The sequence below is a fragment of the Ambystoma mexicanum genome, chromosome 9, assembly GCF_040938575.1.
Source record: "Ambystoma mexicanum isolate Mex_15411 chromosome 9, UKY_AmexF1_1, whole genome shotgun sequence".
In the NCBI taxonomy this organism is placed as follows: Eukaryota; Metazoa; Chordata; class Amphibia; order Caudata; family Ambystomatidae; genus Ambystoma; species Ambystoma mexicanum.
Window position 1 is genome coordinate 718,042,403 of NC_090931.1, and position 24,035 is coordinate 718,066,437.

Consider the following 24,035-nt stretch of genomic DNA (forward strand, 5'->3'; position numbering starts at 1 on the left):
CCCCTTGCTTATTATGGACAAGCCACCCTGACTCAAAGTCCCACAATGACCTACTTTTCCCATGAACCTCTGGCTTTCTCCCATCCATGTCATTGACTTGGAAAGCAATTGTCCTTGTTTCAATTAGGATAATCTCCCTATTGAAATGTTTGCTGTTTCTTTCAGTGGAGATTATTAGCAAGCCAGAAATTGCACTAATTGCGAGCCAACCCGGTCAGTAACAGCCCCCTCAAGTCTGCATCACGTGCATAGTTTTGAGATGCAAAAATATATGTAATAAAGGCAATGCCATTTCCACCTTGAAATTGGCAAAACATGTGGTCTTTAAAAAAAAAAAGTAGTGACACAAAAGGGTTTCCGGTCAAGACTTGTTAGGGGACATGACAATCACACCCAAGCCCCCCCCACCAAAAGAATGCATAATACTGGAGATGCTGTGAACCCCTTTATCACGTTGTCAGCCAGCACCCTAGATTTTGCTACAGATTCCACTTCAGAGTACATTGGATTAGAAAAACGAGTGAGTATTTTTTCATAAACTATTACACACTACATATGAATAAAAAAACTAAATAAGGAATGAGGGGGTTGTGTACATTTGTATAGAGCCGACCATTAACTATAAAAAGTTTTGTGCAGTCGGCTCTAACAAATCATGATTATTTGCTGTGATAGGTTAAGAAGTGGCTAACTTGCTAGTAGATTAATCTGTTTTGTCCAAAAGGCAAAATCATTGTATATGCTGAAAAGTGGTTAGTGCTGAAAATGTGACTTTGGAATGCTATCCATTTGATGTATTTCGACTTTAATTAATTCCTGTGACTCATCATACCAAGCTGTGCTCATTGCATGGAAACGACACTTATTTTGAAAAATAATCCTTTTTTTCATCGACAGGTGCAAGGGGACCAAAAATCGTTAAATATGTGTTCATGCTCAGTAGATGTTTATGTTTTCAACCCACCCAATATTAATTATTTTATGATGCACAGCGTTGATGAACCCCAGCCAAAAAACATGTGCAAAGAAAACAACCCTCCTTTTGAAAATACAATAATACAAATCAATTTTGTCCAACCTTTGGTGTGCTCGGAGCTGGCAGGACAGCCTGTTCTAATGCTGTCAATAGTATAACAAAAAAGGGCAAATTGCCTCTTTTATTATGCAAAGCACGCCCCAGTTCAAGGCCTTTGCATTATTTTTTTTCGATAAGGTACCCAGTGGCCTTCTGCTGCAACTACTCTGAATCCAATTCAAAGAACATTATATTCCAATGTACTCCGTTTGGAATAGATTAAAGCATGACCACAGACACGCAGGTGCCCCATCGGGGTACACACACGGTTATCTTTGAGGATGAAGGGACACAATATGGCAGTTTAATAATCATAGAAAATATTCCAGGGCAGCAGTGGTAATGTCTCGAACTTGAATTTACATTGACTGTCGATTCCTTTTCAGATGTAAAGGAAATACACACAAGCATAGGCATGGCTCAAAATGAAGATTAATACACATTTGAGTGAGGTGTCAAGGGAATATACATATGGTGATTTTTCACTCCAAATCTGATTAATAATGGGTCAGAATTCAGACCCAAGGGGTTGAGAGATTATCAAAACATTGGCTTGATGCATAGATTTTCAATGGGTTGGCTCCATTATAAAACACTTCTGAGAACGAAGCCCATTGTGTTTCACATCATGGTTTTATATATGGGGTAAATAGGGTTCAATAATTATGATTTGGAGCACACTGTACACATGGGGTGCCCAGTAAACCTCAGCACCCCTTTAGGCAGAGGCAAATCGCACATTGGTTGTTGGGAGACATTGAAGAATCTGACAACACCTTCTAGCTTCCCTGGTTCTCATATCATTGACTTCTATGTGAAGAAGTTCTAGCATAGATTTAGCAACACACTAATGATTATGATGCTGACTCAACACCAGGTGGCCATTTTAGCTTGTGTCTCTGTGTGCAATGTGAGAAGTAATCAGGTCTGCTAGAAACAATGGGACAGACAAACAACCTGCAATCCTGGGCACCACGATGCCCCACTGGGCACAATAACAGTACATGGTTTGGCTAGGTGTGAGATGGCTATCAACCTGCCCACAAGACTAATGGGCAGGTCAAATGGGGGCCTATGCCTTTCATTTTTTGCAATGCTCTCCCCTTCAATCCAAAGGTTCATACCTACACAAACCCCTTTTTATTTGATCGTTTTCCCACTCATGGTTAACAAACGGGGCATCTTGTATTATTACCACTCCTCATTTCATTAACCTCCTTGTGCAGAACCCTCTGAAGCATCTTAGAAACATTTTGAAAGCAAAGTCATAAAGCTGTCACAACAGCAGTTGAGGTTTATTGGTGAAGGGAATTTCTCGTTTGGACTGTGTCGTTGGTGAGTAATGTGTGAGAGGGGATTGAGTCATGTTGGAGACATTTAGGTAGATTCCTGAAAAAAAACTGTCATGGGTTTTAGACCCTGCTCTAAATGGACGACTAAAGACTGACAAATGTAGTTCTTTGCCCAATCGGCGTTGCTTTGATGGGCAAACGTTCCAGCAGGCCCCTCTGTGCATTGGACCTTCGCAAGTTTGATTGCAGGTTGGTTGGCAGGATGTGATGAAGTTGAGGTTGCTCACATCCTGACAGCCAACATTTTGAAGTAGCTGAAATGTCTGCCTGCAGTTTTCATAGCTTGGTGATAGGGAGAATGCTCCAGAATGGGTAATTTCCCTAACCTACTGAGTCCCTCAACAGCTTTGCTAGATTTCTAGGATTTATATATTTCACCTGGTAAGAGTGTCAGCCTTTTTTCTCCACTCTTACATGTGTTCTGCAATGTATTTTAACATGTTCTTGTGTTCATAGACTGTGGAGCCTCACCTACTCCATAGGCATCATCTTTTTACTGTGTGTTACATAGCACCTTCAGTGCAGTGACACAGGGTTGTCTTTTGGACTTCCACACTCAGACTCCATTTTCTGGGACTGACTACAATCTCCCAGAGCATGTAAAGTTGCCATTGACTTTATTAGTCTCTTTTAAAACTCAGACCCAGTACAAACTATCTTACATAGAGTTCTGGGAAGGGTTAATACTTATCCCTTTTTGTTTTTTTCTCTTGGAACATTGTTTCATTCCCTTTTCATTAAGACTTGGCTGGTGGCAGTGGTAACTACCCTATTTTTCCTACCACGGTCATCTTAAATAGCCCTAGTATTGTTTTAGGCTATCTTGGTAGCCTCGAACTTAAACCCGCTGGACCATATACGGTTTTATACGGTTCTGGCTGAGTTTATTCGCCATTTCTTTTTGTAAAAGTCTTTCTCGTGTTTTACTCTGCGTGCCAAACCAGGTTTGGTTCCTTTGTTCGCTGTCGTTTTGTGGGATCCTGCACATAAGCCCTACTTAGGCCCCAGTATGTCTGAGGGGTTCAGGATGTGAGGGAGGGGTTTAGGACTCCCTGCACAGGGTGTCCTTGGAGACCCATGTCGCACTCTGATATGATTGGCTGTGGTGACTGTCCCGGTGGGACAGTCGCCCTGCTGTGTGATTGACAGCCAGGCTGTGTGAATGGGGGAAAACTGCATAAAAAGCAGGTCTCTTGGTCTGGAAAGGCAGAGTCGCCACTGGATCGAGAGAGCCGATGAGAAGCTGACAGAAGAGGACCTCTACCATGACTGAACCTCCCGGTGAAGCCCTGCTGCGGGTCCAAATCTTCAAACGCCGACGACAGGGAAGATCTGCAAGGAATCTTCTCCCCTTGAGCTGGTGGGAACAACCAGTTCACCAAACTGTTTGCCAGACCTCCCTTCTTTGGTCGTATTTGCTGTACAGAGCTACAGTGAACCGGATAACCAGGAGGAACGGACCCTGCTTGCATTTTAAGGAGCACACCTTTTATTCGTCGCTTTGCTCTGCTGCTGGTTTCTTCCCTGGGTAGAGCAGGATCCTCCAGTCTTCCTCTTTCTTGTGAGTCCGAGAGTCACTTCAGGAACCATGAGCCTGCAGGGCCTGCCAGGAATGTCTGCCTCAGCTACAGCATTCTTCTGCTTTAAAGGTACTGTGCTAACCCGGTTGTTCGTTTCGTCCAGCCGCAGTAAAGTGTGTGAAATCTTTCACCAATCAGAGGGCTTGTCCTTCTCCATTCTTTAAAGTAACTTTTCGCCCAACCAACTCCATTCTGAACTTTTGGCAAAGACTTAACCATGAACTACTCTGAACTGTGTGATCCTCTGCAAAGACTTTGGTCCATTGACTTTGGGCCAGGCCCCTTTAATTTGATTTCCTCACTGTAGTTCCTTTTTCTAGATTTCCCTGCTTACTCACTTGTTGGTGCTGCTCAATTTCTGTCTAACTTTGTCTTTCCCTCCCTTTTAATTTGCTGGAGTGCTATTTTTCTCACACTTCATTTTGAGCCTAACTTGACCAGAATCTATTGGGTGCTGTGTAGTGTATTAGTAAAGTGATTTTCTACTGCTTGATAATAGTGAAATGTTTAATAACTGATGTGTAAATAAATGTATATTCTTTTACTCACAAACCTTGAGTCAGTGTTTGTTTGAATCATAGTAATTGCTGTCCTTTGTGTAACTATTGATACTGCTCACTTTACTCTTGAGATAAGTCTGGCTGCTCAACCATCACTACCACTTTACTGTGTAGTACTGGCTTGTACCAAAGGTGAATTTGTACTGTCACTTGTAGTCCTAATTGTTTGTGGTGTTCCCAAAGGGTACTGCATATAGATCTGCCTAACACTGGTGTACAGCGGTGAGGATCAAGTATAGTGATTACACTTAGAGTGCTGCTATTAACTTGAATCAACTAACCACAAGGCTAAACATCAATAAAAGGCAATATTAATCATGTCTGATATGGAACAGTCAGGAGACACTCCTTAGTTACACTGTGGATTGTCTGAAAAATCAGTGTAGAGAAAGGAATCTCTCTGTTAAAGGCAAAAAGTCTGAATTGATTGAAAGGTTGTTAGAGAAACAAAGTCTGGAGGGTAGGTTTGAAATACCTGACCACTCAGCAAATGTGGAAAATAATGAGGGTGATAATGTGTCTATTATTGATGAGTTAGAAGAGGCAGATGTGTCTCATAAAACATCACTGCTCCCTTACCTGCTCAGCAACCTCAACCTTTGTCCACTGGGACCCCTACAGGTCTTACACTCAGTCCTGAATTCATTGCTCTAGAAAAGATGAGGCTTGAATTGGAATTTAAATGTTTAAATGCTCAAAGTGAACAAAAGCATCAAGAACTTAAGCTCAGAGTAATGGAGATGTACCATGCCTTAGAAATGAAAAGGTTGTCTATTAAAAATGCTTCTCTCGCAGAGTTTTCTAGGCCTTCAAATCCTAAGAGACCCCATCTGCCTAAAGAAATTGTGGGTATGTATGAGGCTAAGCTTGATATTTTGGATTGGTTGGCAATGTTTGAATATAACCATGGGATTTAAGACATTACAGGGAATCAGTTGCTTCCTTGCCTCTTCTCTAGGCTACCCACTGTTACATCTGATGTTGTGATGGAGTTGGGGGAGGTAGATAGGATGGATTATGAGTGTGCGAAGCTAACTTTAATTGCTGTTCAATGGTAAACGGAAACGTGAAAGGTGACCAACCTCCACATTCTACTTGCTCAAATAACAAATCACGGTCTATCATTGACTATTTTTGGGTTTCCCAAAATCTTTTTGAACAGGAGCTATCACTTGAAATATGTGAAATGATAAATAGTGACAATGATCTCTTACGATTTTCCTGCATAATTGAATGGCCAAATAAACCTAAGAAATATTCCATTCCAATAATTGTCAATACAGGTGGAAACCTACTTCGAATCAACGTTTCTCAAATACAGTCCATGAATCAACAGCTATTAAATCAGAGCAAGGTGTTGTTGGTTGATTATGTCCCGCTGCTCTCTAATTACAGTCTCACGAAAGCTTCTGATAAGATGGTGGGTACCTCACACAAACACTACTCTACCATGCTAATTACAAAAGCCAAGAGACTGATGCGTAGAGACATTAGAGTGTTAAAAAGGACAGGATCTTTGAAGTTTTGTGGGAAGTACACCATCTGCAATTGGAGCACGAAGGAAAAAATACAGAAATTGGTTGAGATCGCAAAGAATGATAATTAAGCAGGATCAAGCAGAAGCATTTATGAAACATCTGATTACATTGAACTCTCACGAAATTTGGAAAATACTAAATTTGGGAAACCTACAATATCAACCCTCAGTAGTGCACGAAATCGACGCTGCAAAGTGTGAATCCCATTTTGCGAACTCGTTCTGTAAACCAACAAGTGAACCAATAATCACAACTTGGGGCTTGCAGATCTCGTCGACTGACATTGAACTTGCCATACAATGCCTAAAATGTTCTCATGCAGCGGGCCCCGACATGATAACGAACGTGATACTAAAAAAGAATGCTGTCGAATGGGCTGCATTCATTGAGACACTTTTCCCAAATGGTGATCCCGGATTCCTGGCGTGATGCCATAGTTGTTCCAATTTATAAAAAGGGCAGTCAGGCGGACCCTAACAACTATCGCCCGATTGCCCTTTTGGACACTATTGGCAACATTTTTGCATCTTTCTTATGCCAAAGATTGGTCACCTGGACCATGAGTGAACAAATCAGTGACATCCGACAAACCGGATTCACTAAAGTGTTGGTGTGGACGTGAATCTTCTGATAATAAACATCTTGAAACCTGAAACACTAAAAGCAAAGAAAAAAATACATTTGGTCTTTATTGATCTACGCGGTGCATTTGATAGTGTTAACCGCGGACTGTTATGGCAGAAAATGGTAGCTTGGAAATGTCCACAAGATCTGATTGCTCCGATAAAAGCATTACATTCCGATACTACCATTCAAATTTGTCTGAATAATCAGGGTGAGTTGTCAAAGAAAGTACCCACTAAAAAAGGAGTGAAACAGGGATGTCCTCTAGCGGCAGAGCTTTTCAAATTGTTCATTTCTGACTTGCCAAAACATCTAGAGTCCGCACGCTGTTTTTCTCCAAGAATAAACAATACGGAAATTCAGTGCATTACTTATGCTGACGATGTTGTCCTAATGGACACAACGGAGATCAGCCTACAACGGCTATTAAACAAGTTACAAGAGTATCTGAAAATGAATTCATTGGATTTGAACTCTGAGAAAACTAAAATCCTGGCAATCGGTGCCGGGGGCACAAAAAGTAGAGATCGTATAAATGGTACATCAATGGAACACCCTTAAGTTTAACAAACTCAATTAAATATCTGGGTATAACGTTTAACACACCTGTTAATGAACAATATTGGAAATTGGACTTGGTGAACAAAAAGACTCAATTTAGTATTCAAGGACTTAAGATATACAAATTGCATGGCAAATTCAGTCTAACACCGATTCTCATCTTTTATCTTCTAAAAGTTATACCAGCAGTCACATTTGGATCTGAATCTGGGTGGAACTTAGAAATGAAGTTTTGGCAGAAGCAGGAAGGCCTATTTTGGCAAAGGGTGCTGAAGTTACCATCCTACATATCGATGATTCAACTACGATATGAGTTGTCACTGAACTCCTTGCACACATGTGTCATGTGGAAATCTCTGAAGGCGCTTCGTAAAATGAACCTGAGTCCAACAGTTCCAGCTTATCAACTATTTGTAGCAAAACAAGATCAACGTCAGTCTTTACTTCTGCAAGAATGGTGTCAGTTGCTAGCAGAAACTTTGACAAATGCTGATCTAACTCTAGCTGACCTAATATCACGACCACAATGCGTTAAAAAGAAGTTTGAGCTCTGGAGCTGGATTCAGAATTAAGATCAGCGACTAACAATGGCAACTACGCTGAAATCAGAAACCAGAGCCCATAAACTAAACGTCCAGAGTCACTACTTAACTAGTTGTCCATAACGACATCATCGCAACCAGTTTTTGAGACTCCGACTGAATGCACTGCAGACCAAAGAGATGCAAACTTGTTGCCACACTAATTAAGTGGCTGACAATCTTTGTCGATTCTGTAGCCATGGGATCGAAACTACAGAACACTTACTTGCTGGCTGCACGGCGCTATTAGAACGGCGGATGCACCATCTAGGCTGCTTTATCCCTGCTACCATGAACAACCGCAATTGGTGGCAATACGCATCTTCTGGCCAAAATATTAAATTGACGTTTGCTGTAGTAGATTTTATGGACTCATTGAAGCTAAATGAAAAACAAGTAATATAGTGTAGTGCTAACAAGGCACATTACACTACATTTCTAAGGGGCGGTCTGCTCTATGGATTGTGAAATGGAAGTTTTTGTTGATTTCTTGAGTTGATTGTGTAATAAAAGCTTGGCGGTCTGTCTGTTTACATGCAGGCTTGTTGAGCTGAAATTTCAATAGAAATAAAAAAATAAAAATTGCTAGATTTGGGAAGACTTCTTCCCAGTACCTTAAGAGGTTTAGGACCCTCAAAACGCATAATGGTACACCTTGGGCTACCTGGGTATGTGAATGTTTGAAAAACATAGATGGTTGGGTTAAGGGTTACAGAGTAAACACTTATGAAGGTATGAGAAATCCTGTTATGTTGAAGTCAATTTATGATGCCTGTTCTCCTGAGCTCAGACAGCACTTTGCTGATTCTAAGGAAATAGATCCAAAGAAGTTAGCTAAGGCTGCTGACTTGTGGGTTGCCAACAGGGCTACTCACAAGGGTTCTGGGACAACTCAGAAGAAGGATGAGGAAAATAAGTCAAAGAAAGATAACAAGGATAATTCAAATACCTCCAATACAAAAGAGGGCCACAAACAGCAACATAATGGTAAACCACAAGGAAAACCAAATCAGGCTAGTGCACCATCTGGACCCAAACCAGATGGAGGTCAGAACAAACACCCATTCATCAAGAAATTTGGGAAATGTATGTTTGTGGGTCAACTGACCATGTGAAAAGGGATCCCAGATGTAAGGGTAATCCTTCAGGGGTCCACACTGTCTCCTTAACCTTCTCCCCAGAGGAAGAAGTACCTATGGCAAGTGGACATTTTCACCTACTGGCTGATGAACCAATGAGAGTCTCCGCTAGTGTTTCTTTAGTGCCCCTGGGCTTGTGGGAACAACAGAATTTAGATGTCTATAATTCCATCCCAGATAATACTAAAAGTAGTATAAAGATAGTGTTCTTGTGAATGGCCAGGAGACTCCTGCCTTCAGATACACTGGAGCCAGCATAACTGTGGTGGATGAATCATTTTTCAAGGTGGAGGATCTTGCTAAGGCACCCAAATGCCTCACCAAGTTAGCTGGAGGCCCTGTGCAAATGCTTCTCTAGTTACCAGCTCTCATCCAGTGTAATGATATGACTGTCAAGATACCTGTTAGTGTGCAGAGTGAAGTGCCTGGGAGAGTCCTGTTGGGTAATGACCTGAAAACTCTTGGAGTTGCGTCTAGTACCCCCAGGCCTCCCAGTAAGAGGAGACAGGAGCTCACTAGGCATGCAAGGGAGAGAACCTCGAGAGGCTCTCCAGGGGATTGATAGAGGAAACTATCACTCCCACTCAACAGGAGTTGCTCACTGCTATTTCTGGAAAGAAGGAGGCAAAGGGGAAACTCAAAACCGCAAGGAAAAAAACAGACAGCACCCCTCTGCTACCAACAAGGACATCCCCAAGATTGTCCAAGGTCACACCTGTGGCTCCTCCACCTGAGGAGGCAGAGTGTGAGGTACAACCCTGTGTGGTTGATCCAGTTTATGAAGAGACAGATCTGGAACAAGACACTGTTTTGGTTGGAGATCTTGACCCTGCTGACCATCCTGAGCTGCAGTGTTTACTGGCAGAAAGTGGACCCAACAGGGCAGACGTCAGCAGAGGACAAAGAGAGTGTCCTACTCTCGAAGGTCTTCGACAACAGGCTGCTTTTCAACTTGATGGACAAGAAGTTGTAAAGCATAGGTTGAGCTGGGAAGATGGCCTCTTCTACAGTGAACCGACTGAGTCTAATCCTGGTGACTGCAAAACAAGTGTAGTGCCTCTAGGAAACAGACTCCAGTTCCTACAGTTGGCCCATGAGATACCTTTGGCTGGTCATTTGAGCTTCAAAAAGACCAAGGAAAGGCTTGCCTTCTACTTCTACTGACCTAAGATGGGTTCAGAAGTTGGCAGATTTTGCAGGAGCTGTCACACTTGCCAAACCTCTGGCAAGAGTGGAGCCAAGAAGGTGGCACCCCTGGTGCCTCTCTCAGTGGTGGGAGTTCCTTTTGAGAGGGTGGGCATCAACATTTATTGGTCCCCTTGACCCTCATACATCTTCAGGGAACAGGTTTATCCTGGTTGTAGTAGACCATGCTACTAGATACCCAGAAGCAATACCTATGAGTACTGTTACGGCTCAGGCTGTGGCTAAGGCTCTACTTGGTATTTTTTACCAGAGTAGGGTTTCCTAAGGAAGTGATATCCGACAGGGGATCCGATTTTATGTCCCACTACATGAAAGCCATGTGGAAAAACTATAGTGTCACTTACAAGTTCTCTACAGCCTACCATCCACAGAAAAATGGACTGCTAGAGAGGTTTAATTGAACTATGAAGAACATGATAGGTGCTTTAGAGGAACCCCTTAAAAGAAAGGGGGACCCCCTAGTGCCATGCCTTCTCTTTGCTTATAAAGAAGTCCCTCAGGAGGGAGTTGGTTACAGTCCCTTTTTGGCCCTGATTAAGGAGGGGTTGGAGAGTGCTCCTTCTCCCAAGCCAGTCAGAGTGACTGACTATGTGATAGGTCTCCGGAGGAGAATGTCACACATGATGGCAGAGGCTAGTGATAACTTAAAAGCAGGTCAGGCTCTGGTCAAACATTGGCATGACCAGAAGGCCAGCATGGTTGAGTTTACTCAATACCAGCTTGTATTAGTTATGGTGCCAACAAGGCAGAGGGCCTTGCAGGACAAATTGATAGGACCCTTCAAGGTTTTGGGCAAACTTGGAAAAATTGAACTATTTGGTGGACCTAAGGAGACTCCCAGAGTCTTTCACATCACCCGTTTGAAGGCATATGTCTCGAGACCAGAGGTGGGAGATTTGCTTCTAGCTTCAGCTCAAGAGGAGGAGGAGAGTGACCCTCTACCTGATCTCCTCAGAGGCCAACCTTTGGATGAGAACATAGAAGGAGTCAATCGCTCTTCTCAGCTGACATCTGAACAACAGGAGGAGTGCAAAGTTCTGTTGAATCAGTTTACCTCCCTCTTTTCACCAGGCTTGACCCCTTAGGGCCAGCATGTTATTCTCACTGGTGACTGTTTACCTATGAAAAGCAGAGGTTACATAATGTCAGAACATGTGAGATCCCACATCAAAGGAGAGGTAACACGATGCTTGTTCTCAGGGTTACAGAGCCCTCTACCAGTCCATGGTCTACTCCAGTTGCTCTAGTACCAAAGGCAGGATCCAAGGAGTTGAGATTCTTTGTGGACTATAGAGCTCTAAATTCAGTCACAAAGACTGATGCCCGTCCTTTGCCAAGGACAGATGAACTGGTGGATAGACTAGGTTCAGCCAAGTACCTCAGTATATTTGATATGACGTCAGACTATTGGCAAATAGCCCTGACAGACCATGCCAAGGCAAAAACTGCATTCTCAACCCCAGCAGGCCTCTACCAGTTTAAGGTTATGACTTGTGGACTCAAGAATGCATCTGCTACATTCCAAAGGATGGTCAATCAAGTTCTGAATGGGATGGAGGACTTCTGCATGGCATACTTGGATGACTTGCAGTGTTCAGCCCTACATGGAAAGAACATGTTGATCACTTAGAATATGTTTTGCAGGCTCTTCAGCAGGCCCATCTGGCCATAAAGGCAAGCAAATGTCAAATTGGTCAGAGCAAAGTGGTCTACCTTGGTCATGAGGTAGGCGGAGTTGAAATAAGGCCATTGCCTAGCAAAGTGCAAGCTGTACAAAACGGGGCCACCCGTACTATTCAAACCCAAGTGAGAGCCTTCCTAGCTCTCACTGGGTACGTCAGGTATTTCATAGATAACTATGGGACCATAGCTTCTCCCTTGAAGGTATTCTCTTCTCCAAAATTCCCTAAAAAGTTTAGATGGAATGAGGAGTGCACTCAAGCCTTTGAAAGCTGGAAGAAAGCCCTTTGTCAAGCTCCAGTCCTAAGAGCTCCTGACTATCACCAACCCTTCATTGTGCAGACAGATGCATCCAATACAGGTATAGGTGCAGTCCTTAGTCAACTGGATGAGAAAGGTAGGGAGCACCCCATTTGCTTCATCAGTGGGAAACCGAAGGAACCAGAAAGAATGTGGGCAACCATAGAGCGTGAATGTTAGACCATCCTTGTATGGATCTACTTTTGTGATTCAAACTGACCACCAACCCTTGAGATGGTTAATGCAAATGAAAGGGGAGAACCCAAAACTTCTAAATGGTCAATCTGCCTGCAAGGGTTTGATTTCACCATTGAGCACAGAGCAGGATGTCACCACCAAAATGCTGATGGTCTCTCTAGGATGTTTTTAACCGACTAGAGGGAAGAGATTCATCCAGGAGTTGATTAAATCCTCCTGTCCCTTAGTCTGGGGGGGAGGGAGCGATTGTTAGGGTGAATTCTCCAGAATGGCTAATTTCCCTTACCTACTGAGTCCCTCAGCAGCTTTGCTGGATTTCTAGGATTTTTGTTTTACCTGGTAAGAGTGTGAGCCTTTTTTCCCACTCTTACATGTGTTTTGCTGTGTGTGTTTAACATTTTCTTGTGTTCATAGTCTGTGGAGCCTCACTTATTCCATAGCATCATGTTTTTACTGTGTGTTACACAGCACCTTCAGTGCAGTGACACAGGGTTGTCTTTTAGACTTCCCAACTCAGACTCCATTTTCCGGGACTGACTGTTGTCTCCCAGAGAATGTAAAGTTGCCATTGACTTTATTAGTCTTTTTTAAAACTCACAGACCCAGTACAAACTATCTTACATAGAGTTCTGGAAATGGTTAATACTTATCCCTTTTTGTCTGTTTCTCTTGGAACATTGTTTTGTTCCCTTTTCATTAAGACTTGGCTTGTGGCAGTGGTAACTACCCTATTTTTCCTATCGTGGTTATCTTAAATAGCCCTGGTATTGTAGACTTGAACTTACACCCGCTGGACCATATACGTTTTTATACGGTTCCAGCCGGGTTTATTCGCCATTTCTTTTTGTAAAAGACTTTCTCGTGTTTTACTCTGCGAGCCAAACCAGGTTTTGTTCCTTTCTTCGCCGTCCTTTTGTGGGCGTCTGAACAGAAGCCCTCCTTATGTGCCTGTATGTCTGAGGGGGACAGGATGTGAAGGAGGGGTTTAGGACTCCCTTCACAGAGTCTCCTTAGAGACCCATGGTGCACTCTGGTGTGATTTGCTGTGGAGACAGTCCGGAAAATGATGGGAATCAGTGTTAGTGACTGCATTGAGATCCTGCCTTTGGCACTAGTACAACTCAACTAGACCATGGACTGGTAGATGGTTCTATCAGCCCGAGATCAAGCATCTTGTTGACCTCTTCCTTTATGTGGGTTCTGACATGATCTGACATCCTATAACCTCTACTGTTAACAGGTAAACAATCACCAGTGAGGGTATCATGCTGGTCCCAAGGGGTCAAGCCTGGTGATAGTGAAAACAGGGAGGCAAACTGATTTAACAGAAACGCACACTCCTCCTGTTGTTGCAGTGTCAGATTAGAAGAGAGATTAACTCCTTCTATTTTCTCATCTAAAGGTTGTCCACTGAGGACATCAGGTAGAGGTGCACTCTCTTCCTCCTCTTGAGCTGAAGCTAGAAGCAAAACTCCCACTTCTGGTCTTGAGACATAGGCTTTTAAATGGTTGGTGTGAAAGACCCTGGGGGCCTCCCTAGGATTGCATAAATCCACCAGATAATTGACCTCTCCAAGTTTTCCCACAACCTGAAGGGTCCCATCCATTTGTCCTGTAAAACCCTCTGCCTTGTAGGTACCATAACTGAAACTTGCTGGTCTTGAGTAAACTCAACCATGTTGGCCTTCTGGTCACGCCAATGCTTCACCAGAGCCTGACCTGCTTTAAAGTTATCAGATGCTTCTGTCATCATGTGTGTCATTCTTCTCTGGAGACCTAACACATAGTCAGTGACTCTCACTGGCTTGGGAGAGGGAGCACTCTCCAAACCATCCTTAATTAGGGCCAATGGACCTCTAACTGGATGACCATAGAGAAGCTCAAAGGGACTAAATCCAACTCCCTCCTGAGGGACTGCTCTATAAGCAAATAGAAGGCATGGCAGTAGAAGGTCCCACTTTCTTCTAAGGGGCTCCTCTAAAGCACCCATCATGATATTCATTGTACGGTTAAACATCTCTACCGATCCATTTGTCTGAGGATTATAGGCAGTTGAGAACTTGTAAGTCACTCCACAGTTTTTCTATATGGCCTGCATGTAGTGGGACATAAAATTTGATCCCCTGTCAGAGATTACTTCCATAGGAAATCCTACCATGGTAAAAATACCAGGTAAGGCATTAGCAACAGCCTGAGCTGTAACAGTCCTCATAGGTATTGCTTCAGGATACCTAGTAGCATGGTCTACTACAACCAATATAAATCGATTGCCTGAAAAGATTGGAGGGTGTAAGGGACCAACAATGTTGATTCCTACCCTCTCAAAAGAGACTCCCTCCACTGGGAGAGGCACTAAAGGACATTCTTGGCACCACTCTTGCCAGATGTCTGACAATTGTGACAGCTCCTACAGAATTTATCAACATCAGACCCTATTTTAGGCCAGTAGAAGTATAGAGAAAGCCTTTACTTGGTCTTCTTGAAACTCAAGTGACCATCCAAATGGTGGGCTAATGGTAGGAACTGGTGACTTGTCTCTAGAGGCACTACAAGTCTTCTGTAGTCCCCTGGGATAGACTCAGTTGGTTCACTGTAGAAGAGGCTATCTTCCCACTATAACCTATGTGTTACGCTCCGGCACCCGCTCAGGGCTTCTTCTGTGTCCTTGTCACTACACAATAAAGACAGAACTACTATTAGGTATCTCAGGAGAAGTCTAGCACTTCACCGCGGTGTAAGAAATGTTGCAGCACCATTCTTGTATCACTGGCGGCTGCACTGGAGAAAGCTGCACCAGCTCACTTTACGACCTACATCTTCCATGGTTCCTAGCACCACTTGTAGGCCATTGTATACAGACCCGAGAGCCTCCTTTTCATCTGGTCCCTCCTCCTCCTTCAATTAATCAATGGCAGCCCATTCTGTTTGCATGTTGCTAACCGATGCTCTCTTGACTTCCGTGTCAACTCCTCTGATTTTTGTCTTCTTGTGTGCCGAATCCTAGCTAACGCTTACGGCCTGCCTCTGGATCACGATCCACCATGCCATTGGTCTCTGTATTCCGAATCCTTGCAAACGCCTACGGACTGTCTTTGGATCACGATCCTGCACCCGACGACTTTCTTGTGTACCACAGTGGCTCTCTCTCTCTCTCGCTCTGGAAACACCACTTATGAGAGAGGTGACAATCGTCAGCAGCCGCCCGTGTCCTGAGGACAGGAATTCATTTACCTTAAGAACGGTTAGTCAGATTGCCATTCGCCACGTACCTCATTCTGTTTTGAAACAGTTTTTCTCTGCTGTGACATTGAGGAGTTGTTTCCTCATCTCTGCCACCCATCTCCCTTCCTGTTTTCTGACTGTTTTGATTATACTCCTCCACCAGGACTGCCTTCATTCTAGTGCACGCTGGGACGCTCTGCTGAACAGTGCACCAACCCATCTCTAGTGCGCTCCTCGTATCACCCGGGTAAAGCTACCTTACTAACCTTCCTATTTATTATTTTAGACTTATGTTGTTTCCCTTCCTGGACATTCAGTCACCCATGCTCCCAAGCAGTGGTAAGAATACAGCAACATCTCGGTTACTCTAAATGTAATCATTAGGAAGAATAGTGTTTGATAGCCTTCTCTGCTCCTAGGGGCGGTATCCAGTAACTATTCCATCAGGATAGAGGGAAAGGCTTAAAGGTAACAATTGTTAGTTGTTAGTTAAGGGGAAGTGGCTCTCATTCTTCTTGGTTTTACAAAGGCCTGTCCAAGGAGTTAAAAGACATTCTGGCTACAGTTCCGTTGGTACCTACCATGTTCGGTGAACTGTTGGATTTGGTTTTACAGAAAGATGCCAGAAGAGCAGAGAGGAGGGGCGTACGCAGGACCCCTGTGCAGGCTCCTTCTCTCCCTGATCCCATGGGTCCACCTGTCTATTCCCCGGAACCCATGCAGGTAGGGGCTGTTTGGGGCCCTTCGACACCCGCACAACGTGAGCACAGACGTTCTCACAATCTTTGCATGTATTGCAGCTCGGCCAAACACCATTTGAAAGATTGCCCTAAGAAACCCGCTAGGAAGGCGGGAAACACCAGAACCCTAGGATAGATGGAGTCTGTACGCTGGGGGTATTCTCTTTGGACTCCCATGGTACAATTACTGCTCCTGTCAGTTTGCCGGTGGTGTTCACCACGTCTAATGATAGTTCCTTCTCTTATTTGGCTATTATAGATTCTAGGGCTACAGGAAATTACATGGACTATGATTATGCAGCCAGTAACAGTATTCCTGTTTCAACCAAAGCTCATCCGGAAACCATTCGAGCGGTAGACTGCACATCTTTGATTTCCGGTCTGGTTACCCACAACACGTCCCTGGTCCAAATGCAGATGGAGGAAGGGCATGTCGAATCTATTTAGTTTGATCTAATCAAGGCTCCTCAGTTCCGAGTCATTTGGGCATACCCTAGCTGCAGCATCACAGCCCTGCTATTGATTGGGCAAAGAAAGTTGTGCAATTCCCCTCATTGTTATGTAATGAGGAGTGTTTTCAGAACTCTAGCGTATGCCCAGAATCCTCTTGTCAAGTCTTAGTGGCTTCCATGGCCTTAATAGGGGCCATATCTGCCGTCACTGACACTTCCATTCCTGCAGAATATCTGAATTTCCAGGACGTGTTCGATAAAGGGGGTGCAGATCATCTGCCACCGCATAGACCATACAATTGCACCATTGATCTGGTGCTTGGTGCTAAGATTCCTGCCGGCAGAGTGTACTCACTCACCCTGCCAGAAGACAGAATACTAAAGGAATACATAGATAAGGCCTTACACAGAGGGTTTATTAGACCATCCAGATCTCCATCACTGCATTGCTGCTCTTTTTCATCCCTAAAAAGGAGGGTGACCTCCGCCCTTGTATCGATTATAGGGCACTCATTGCAATCACGGTGAAAAAACAGTATCCCCTTCCGCTAATATCGGTCTTGTTAGATTAACTTGGTTCCTCAGTGATTTTTACCAAATTGGATCTCCGAGGCGCTTATAACCTTGTCGGTATCAGAGAAGACGACGAATGGAATACAGCCTTCAAAACTTGAAATGGCCTGTTTGAATATCTTGTCATGCCGTTTGGCTTGTGTAAAGCCCCGGCTACATTTCAGGTGTTCATGAACAACATTTTCCATGATTGTCTGGACCAATTTGTCGTCATCTATTTAGATGACATTTTGATATACTCAACCTCTAAAGAATCCAACACTTAACATGTGTGTTTTGTTTTACAGAGATTAAGAGAGAATTATCTTTTTTGTCAAAGTGGAAAAATGCATCTTTAATGCCACAGGAGTAGAATTCCTTGGATACAAATCGTGGCATTAGAATGAGCCGCTCTAAGGTTAAGGCGGTTCTGGACTGGACTGTTCCGTCTTCCACCAAGGCGCTTCAATCGTTTTTAGGATTCTCTAATTTCTATAGACGCCTCATCCATTCATATTCCTCCATTTCAACTCCCTTGACCACACTAACGAGTTCCAACCAACCATACCGTTGGACTACGGAGGCACAATTGTCTTTTGAAGCCTTGAAAGAAGCATTTTCCACTGCCCCAGTGTTACAACACCCTAATCCGCTCCTGCCGTTTTTGGTAGAAGCAGATGCATCTGGTTTGGCTACTGAGGCGGTGTTGTCGCAACTTTGTTTGTTTGTTTGTTTGTTTATTTATTTGGTAATGCGCGCCAAACCCTTGGGTAGCCGAGCGCAACAGTGTACAGTAAAACTTAAACTTGTTACAGTATTTGGCATGAGTATGTAAAACACATAGGCAAGACAGAGCAAATATATACAGGAATATATACACACATATGTACAAGATTAGGGCATATGTTGGGATATCCGAGGTACTCTAGCGAGACTGTCTAAGCAGATGGTTGTATGATCAAGGTTATAGGTCAGGCTATAAATCTGGAGTCATATAGGCTAGGTAGGTAGGAGGGATGTGTACTCGGCTATTTTTAGGAGTCGGGAGGTCCAGGTGAGCAGAAGATACGGTATGGGCAAAGGTGGGAATGTGCTAGGTGTTAGTCAGGTTATGTGTCATTGGCACGCAGCCATTTAATTATCTAGATTCTGAATTTAGGGTACGGTTGTTCCGTTCTGAGGTCGAGTGGTAACTTGTTCCAGCAGTGAGCAGCTTTAACCAGAAAGCTAGTTCCTCCCACAGTTAAATGTTTAAACCTCTAATTTAAAGTTGTTGGCAGATCTTGTGGGTCACGTCAAAGTTTTCCTATTGATTTTTTCCATAAGGTATGGGGGGGCTAGCTTGTTTAGACATTTAGAGGTGAGGGAGGCTGTTTTGAGTAGGATTCTATCAGTTGTTTTTAGGCAGTTAACCTCTTTCCTGTATTTAGTGACGTGCTCTTTGTAGGGGATGTTTAGTGCTGCTCTCAGGCAATTATTCTGCAGTCTTTGAAGTTTGTCTGTGACGCATTTATTGGCTCCAGAGTACAGGGCATTGCATAGTCTAACCTAGACATGATAAGAGCATTAGCTAGGGTGATCAACTGGCACTGGATAGGTATGGTCTGGATGCGCGGATAAGTTTGCAGGTGTAAGTAGTAGAAGAGGCCAGGGAGTTGACTTGTTTCTTGAGCGTGCGGGAGGAGTCCAGATAGAATCCAAGGGTTTTAACCACAGACATCACCTTGATAGGGTTGTTATCAATGCTGAAGGATGTGTAGTTGGGGCTTAATTTTTGGATGTTGGCTACAGAGCCTAGGATTAGTATCTCTGTTTTGTCGTCATTCAGGCAGAGGCCATGTGAGGCCATCCATGCCTGAATGAGAGTGTATATCTTGTTCACCAAGTCTGAGTCTGCCTCGTAGTCGCCCGAAAGGTGTCACAGGTTTCCCCTTTTCTCACCTGTTTTCTCTGTTTTGCAGAGTCCTTTGTCTGGGTTTTCTTCCGAGCAGTTCGGGTCTTGTACAAGCCCGCTCGGCCGTCTTCAGATTCCATGATTCGTTCAGCTTCTTCGTCTGGGATCAATGGAAACTCCAGGAAGCTTGGAAATGGAGGTAGCACATGGAGGCAGTCTGCGCGGAACGCAGAAGAAACAGGATCAAGGAAGGTAGAAGGAAAGGAGAAGGAGGAAGGTCCGGGAACCAGGAAGCCACACAGTGCAGGAAAACAAACTACGGAGCAAGTCAGGCCACAGCTATCGGTAGCGTTGAGATGCGCAGAACTGCAGGGGAGTGGCTAATTCATAGAACGTGCTGCATAGGGCGTAAATGTCGATAGACCGCATTCCGCGTATACGGCCATGTTGGGTGTACTACAGCGAGTAACCCCTGATGTGCCAGTGACCAGGAAGACCAGAAAGGGCGCGATCGACAGATGATGATTGCATGCCCCCTTCTAAAACCCATTCCACCGGGTTTACCTGGATGTATTCGGTGGAATTTTCTGAGCAATCTGGGGGAGTTCAAATTTGAGACTGGTTCCCAGGTACGTTCGCTGGGTGGATAACCTTTGCACTCCACCAGGTATTGAAGTTTGCCTCGTCTATATCGGGAATCACAAATACGAGAAACTTCATATTCCAGCTGGTCATTGACAAGCACAGGACTAGGTCTAAGAGCAGTCTGGGTAGTTTGGATGAAAGGCTTCAACAGGGATTTGTGAAAAACTGGATGTATCTTCTTCCAGGAGTCCGGGAGTTGGAATCGAAAGGCCACAGGATTGATGATATCTTTTATAGAGAAGGGTCCATAATACCGGGGGGCCAACTTATTCGGTCTGAGATGTCGGGGTAGAAGTTTCGAGGATAACCATACCTTATCCCCAATGGAGTATGAAGGCCCTGGCTTTCTCCTTGAATCTGCATAGTGTTTGGTTTGGATTCACGCTCTTTCGAGATGTTCCTTGGCTTCTCTCTGAACATTTATGAGTGTTTCAATCCAGGAATCGACAGTAGGAACAGGTGTAGGGTGTGGAAGAACAGAAGGTAAGACCGAAGGGTAAAATCCTTGGCTGCAGAAAAAAGGGCTGGTCTTAACAGCCGAATGGTCCAAATTATTGTAAGCGAATTTGGCTACTGGTACTAAAAGTGACCAATCATCCTGGACTTTGGTAGAGAAACAACAAAGATATTGTTAAAGGGATTGATTTACTCGTTCTGTGACACCTTTGGTTTGGGGATGATATCCCGAGGAGAGAGCTTGTTGAATCCCTAGTATCCTGCAGAGGTGTTTCCAGAACTGAGAGATATACTGGGGTCCTGTGTCCGATATGAACTTGGAAGGAAGTCCATGCAGTCGGAAGATGTGTTCCAGGAAAATACCAGCACGTTCTGAGGAGGATGGTAATTTACACAGAGGAGTAAAGTGAGCCACATGAGTGAATAGATCAATGGTGACCATGATAGTGGTATAACCTCTAGAAGGCGGCAATTCCACAATGAAGTATGTAGCAATGATTTCCCAAGGTCCGGTTGGTGGTGTAGGCTGTAATAAGAGACCTGCTGGTTTCTGGTTATCATGTTTGTTCTGATTACAGACTGAGCAAGATTGAATATACAGTTGTACATCGGTCTTCATCTTGGGCCACCAAAATTGTCTTTGTATTAGACGGAGGGTGTTGGAAATACCACGATTACCGGAATGAAGAGTATCATGGCAGAGATTTATTATTCTTTGTTGTAATTTTTGTGTAGGAATGGCCAGATTGGTATCTTTGAACAAGTATCCGTCCTTGACTCTCAAGTCCCATTGATTCCTTTCTGAAATTCCTTTCAAAAGTTCTGAAGTCTGAGTTTGCATACAAATCTCTCCCAGAAGGTTGTTTGCTTGACCTACGAATATGGTATGAGGAACCATCTTGGGATACGTCCGATCTTCCGGAGGTCATAGTCTGGACGACGAGAAAATGCATCAGCTATTACATTTTGGGTTCCAGGGACGTGGTGAATTTGAAACTGATATTGGGCAAAAAAGAAGGCCCACCGCGCTTGGTGACTATTCCTACATTCCAGGGCTTGCAACACTTGTAGGTTTTGATGATCTGTGCGGACATGGACCGGAAATTTGGCTCCTAGAAGTAAATGACGCCATTCTGTGAAGGCTTGACGTATGGCTAGCAGCTCTTTTCTAGGACGGAGTAATGGGTTTCACTAGGAGTTAATGTCCGAGAAAGGTAGGCGATGGGATGTTCCAAGCTATCCTCGAATTGCTGTTTTAGGACGGCTCCAATGGCGTAATTGGACGCTTCTCTCTCCACTATAAATGGTCGATTAACATCAGGCTGAGCAAGAATGGGAGCTTGTGTAAATTCAGACTTTAGCTGTTGGAAAGCTTTCTCTTGGGCCATGGTCCAATGGAAGGGAACATCTTTTTTCAATAAGGCAATTATTGGTTGGACAATCTCGGAAAAGGAAGGTATGAATTTCCTATAGAAATTAGCCAAGCCCAGGAAGGATTGTATCTGTTTCACCGAGGCGGGGCTGGGCCCGTATAAAATAGCCTTAACCTTGGATTGATCCATACTGATACCATCGGGAGTAAGGACAAACCCTAGGTAGTGAACAGTAGAAGTATGCAAGATGCATTTCTCGGGCTTCGCCAGGAGTTTATTTTCGCGTAAGCGTTGTAATACTGCTTTCACATGCTCTTCCTGATTGAGAGGGTCCTTCGAAAATATTAGAATATCGTCCAGATAAACAATCACAAAAAGGAACAGCATGTCCGAGAACACTTGATCCATGAAATGTTGGAACACCGCTGGGGCATTAGCAAGTCCAAAGGGCATGACTAAGTATTCAAAATGACCAAAGGGTGTTCTGAAGGCTGTTTTCCACTCGTCACCTACCCTGATGCGAATCAAATGATAGGCGCCCCTGAGATCCAGCTTGGTGAACACAACTGCGCCTCTTACTGCCTCCAGGATGTCTGAGATCAAGGGCAACGGATAGAGGTCCTTGAGAGTACATTGATTTAGACCTCGATAATCCAGACACGGTCTGAGTTCTTTAGTGTATTTCTTAGGAACGAAGAACAGGGAGGCCCCTGATGCAGATTTAGATGGTCATATGGTGCCATTTGCAAGATTTGTATCCAGGTATTCACGAAGGGCTTTCTTTTCAGGTTCTGATAGGATGAACATCCTTCCAAAACAAATCACCGCAGAAGGTTCCGTTTCAATAGCACATCTTCAGGTCTGTGGGGAGGTAAGGCCTGAACAATGGCAGAGGAGAAAACATCGCAATATTCCTGGTAAGCCTCCGGAACCCGGATGATGTTTGAGACTGAGATTGTGTTCTGATGAGTTGTAGGAAGTCCTTTCGATGGTGTAGGATCAAGGTCTGGATGTAAGCAGTGGGACATACAAAACTCAGAACCCGGGAACAAGGATCCCGCTGCCCAATTGATATAGGGGTTGTGTCTTTGAAGCCAGGGCATTCCCAAAACCATGGGGTAATGGGCTGACTTGATGATGTCAAATCTTATCCTTTCTCGATGTTGATTTATAGCAAGCTCGATCTCCTTGGTCTGCAGGGTTATAGGTCCAGAAGAAAGGGGTCTTCCATCATTTGCTCCTACAGGTTGCATGATAGTCCGGGATTCGTAAGGAATATGGTGTTTTAGGACCCATTCATGATCTATGAATACCCCCACAGCGCCACAGTCGACCAGTGCCAGGATGGGGTATGTTTCTTTCTTGGATGTTGTCAAGAAGGCCTGTAAGATTACCACGGAATTTTGTCCAGGAGAGTTCAAGGATGGAATAGAGGTGGAGCAGACATCTCTCTCCTGAACCTGCGCTCCGTTTAGGATCGGGAGCTGGTGTTTCCTGAGCGCTGTGGGGGGGCAATCGGACATTCTCTTACTAAATGTTTGTCGGATGCACAATACATACATAACCCAGTATGAATCCTTCGCATTCTCTCTTGGGGGGTAATGGGTCCACGGAAGGCCCCTAATTGCATAGGTTCAGGCTCATTGCTTGGAATAGAAATGCCTTCTGAGCTCGAAGGGGTTCCAATGGGGTTTTTCTGGAGTGGTAACTTGGTTTTCTTTTTTTCTGTCTTTCTCTCCTGAATGCGAAAGTCAATCTGTAGAGCGAGATCCATTAGGGCTTGAAAGGAGCCCGGGCGTGCCACTGTGGCTAGTTCGTCCTTGATCTCTTCGTTTTGCCCTCTTCGAAATAAAGTAAAACAAGCTTCAGAGGACCAATCCGCTTCCTTAGGCAGCTGTTTGAAGCGTGTGACATACGTGAGTAAATCCTGGGTTCGCTGATGAAAGTCGAGTAAACGTTCCTGGGCACTGTAAACTTGTTCCGGGCGTTCGAACATGGTCTTGAGGGCCTCTATAAAGCCTTCGTAGTCATCCAGGAGAGCATCAACAGAGTTAACCAATGGGGTGGCCCAGGTCAAGGCATTCCCGGAAAGATGCGAAATAATAAAGCCCACTTTAGCCCTGGGCGTAGAAAAATAATAAGGCTTAAATGTAAAGTGGACCAAACAAGAATCTAGGAATCCACGAAGGCTCTTTGCTGAACCGTCGTACTTGTCAACGACACCGCCTAGAATTATACTCTCCTTCATGGCGGAATCACGGGATAACACCAATTGTTTTAACGCGGCATTTTTCCGCCTTTAAGTTT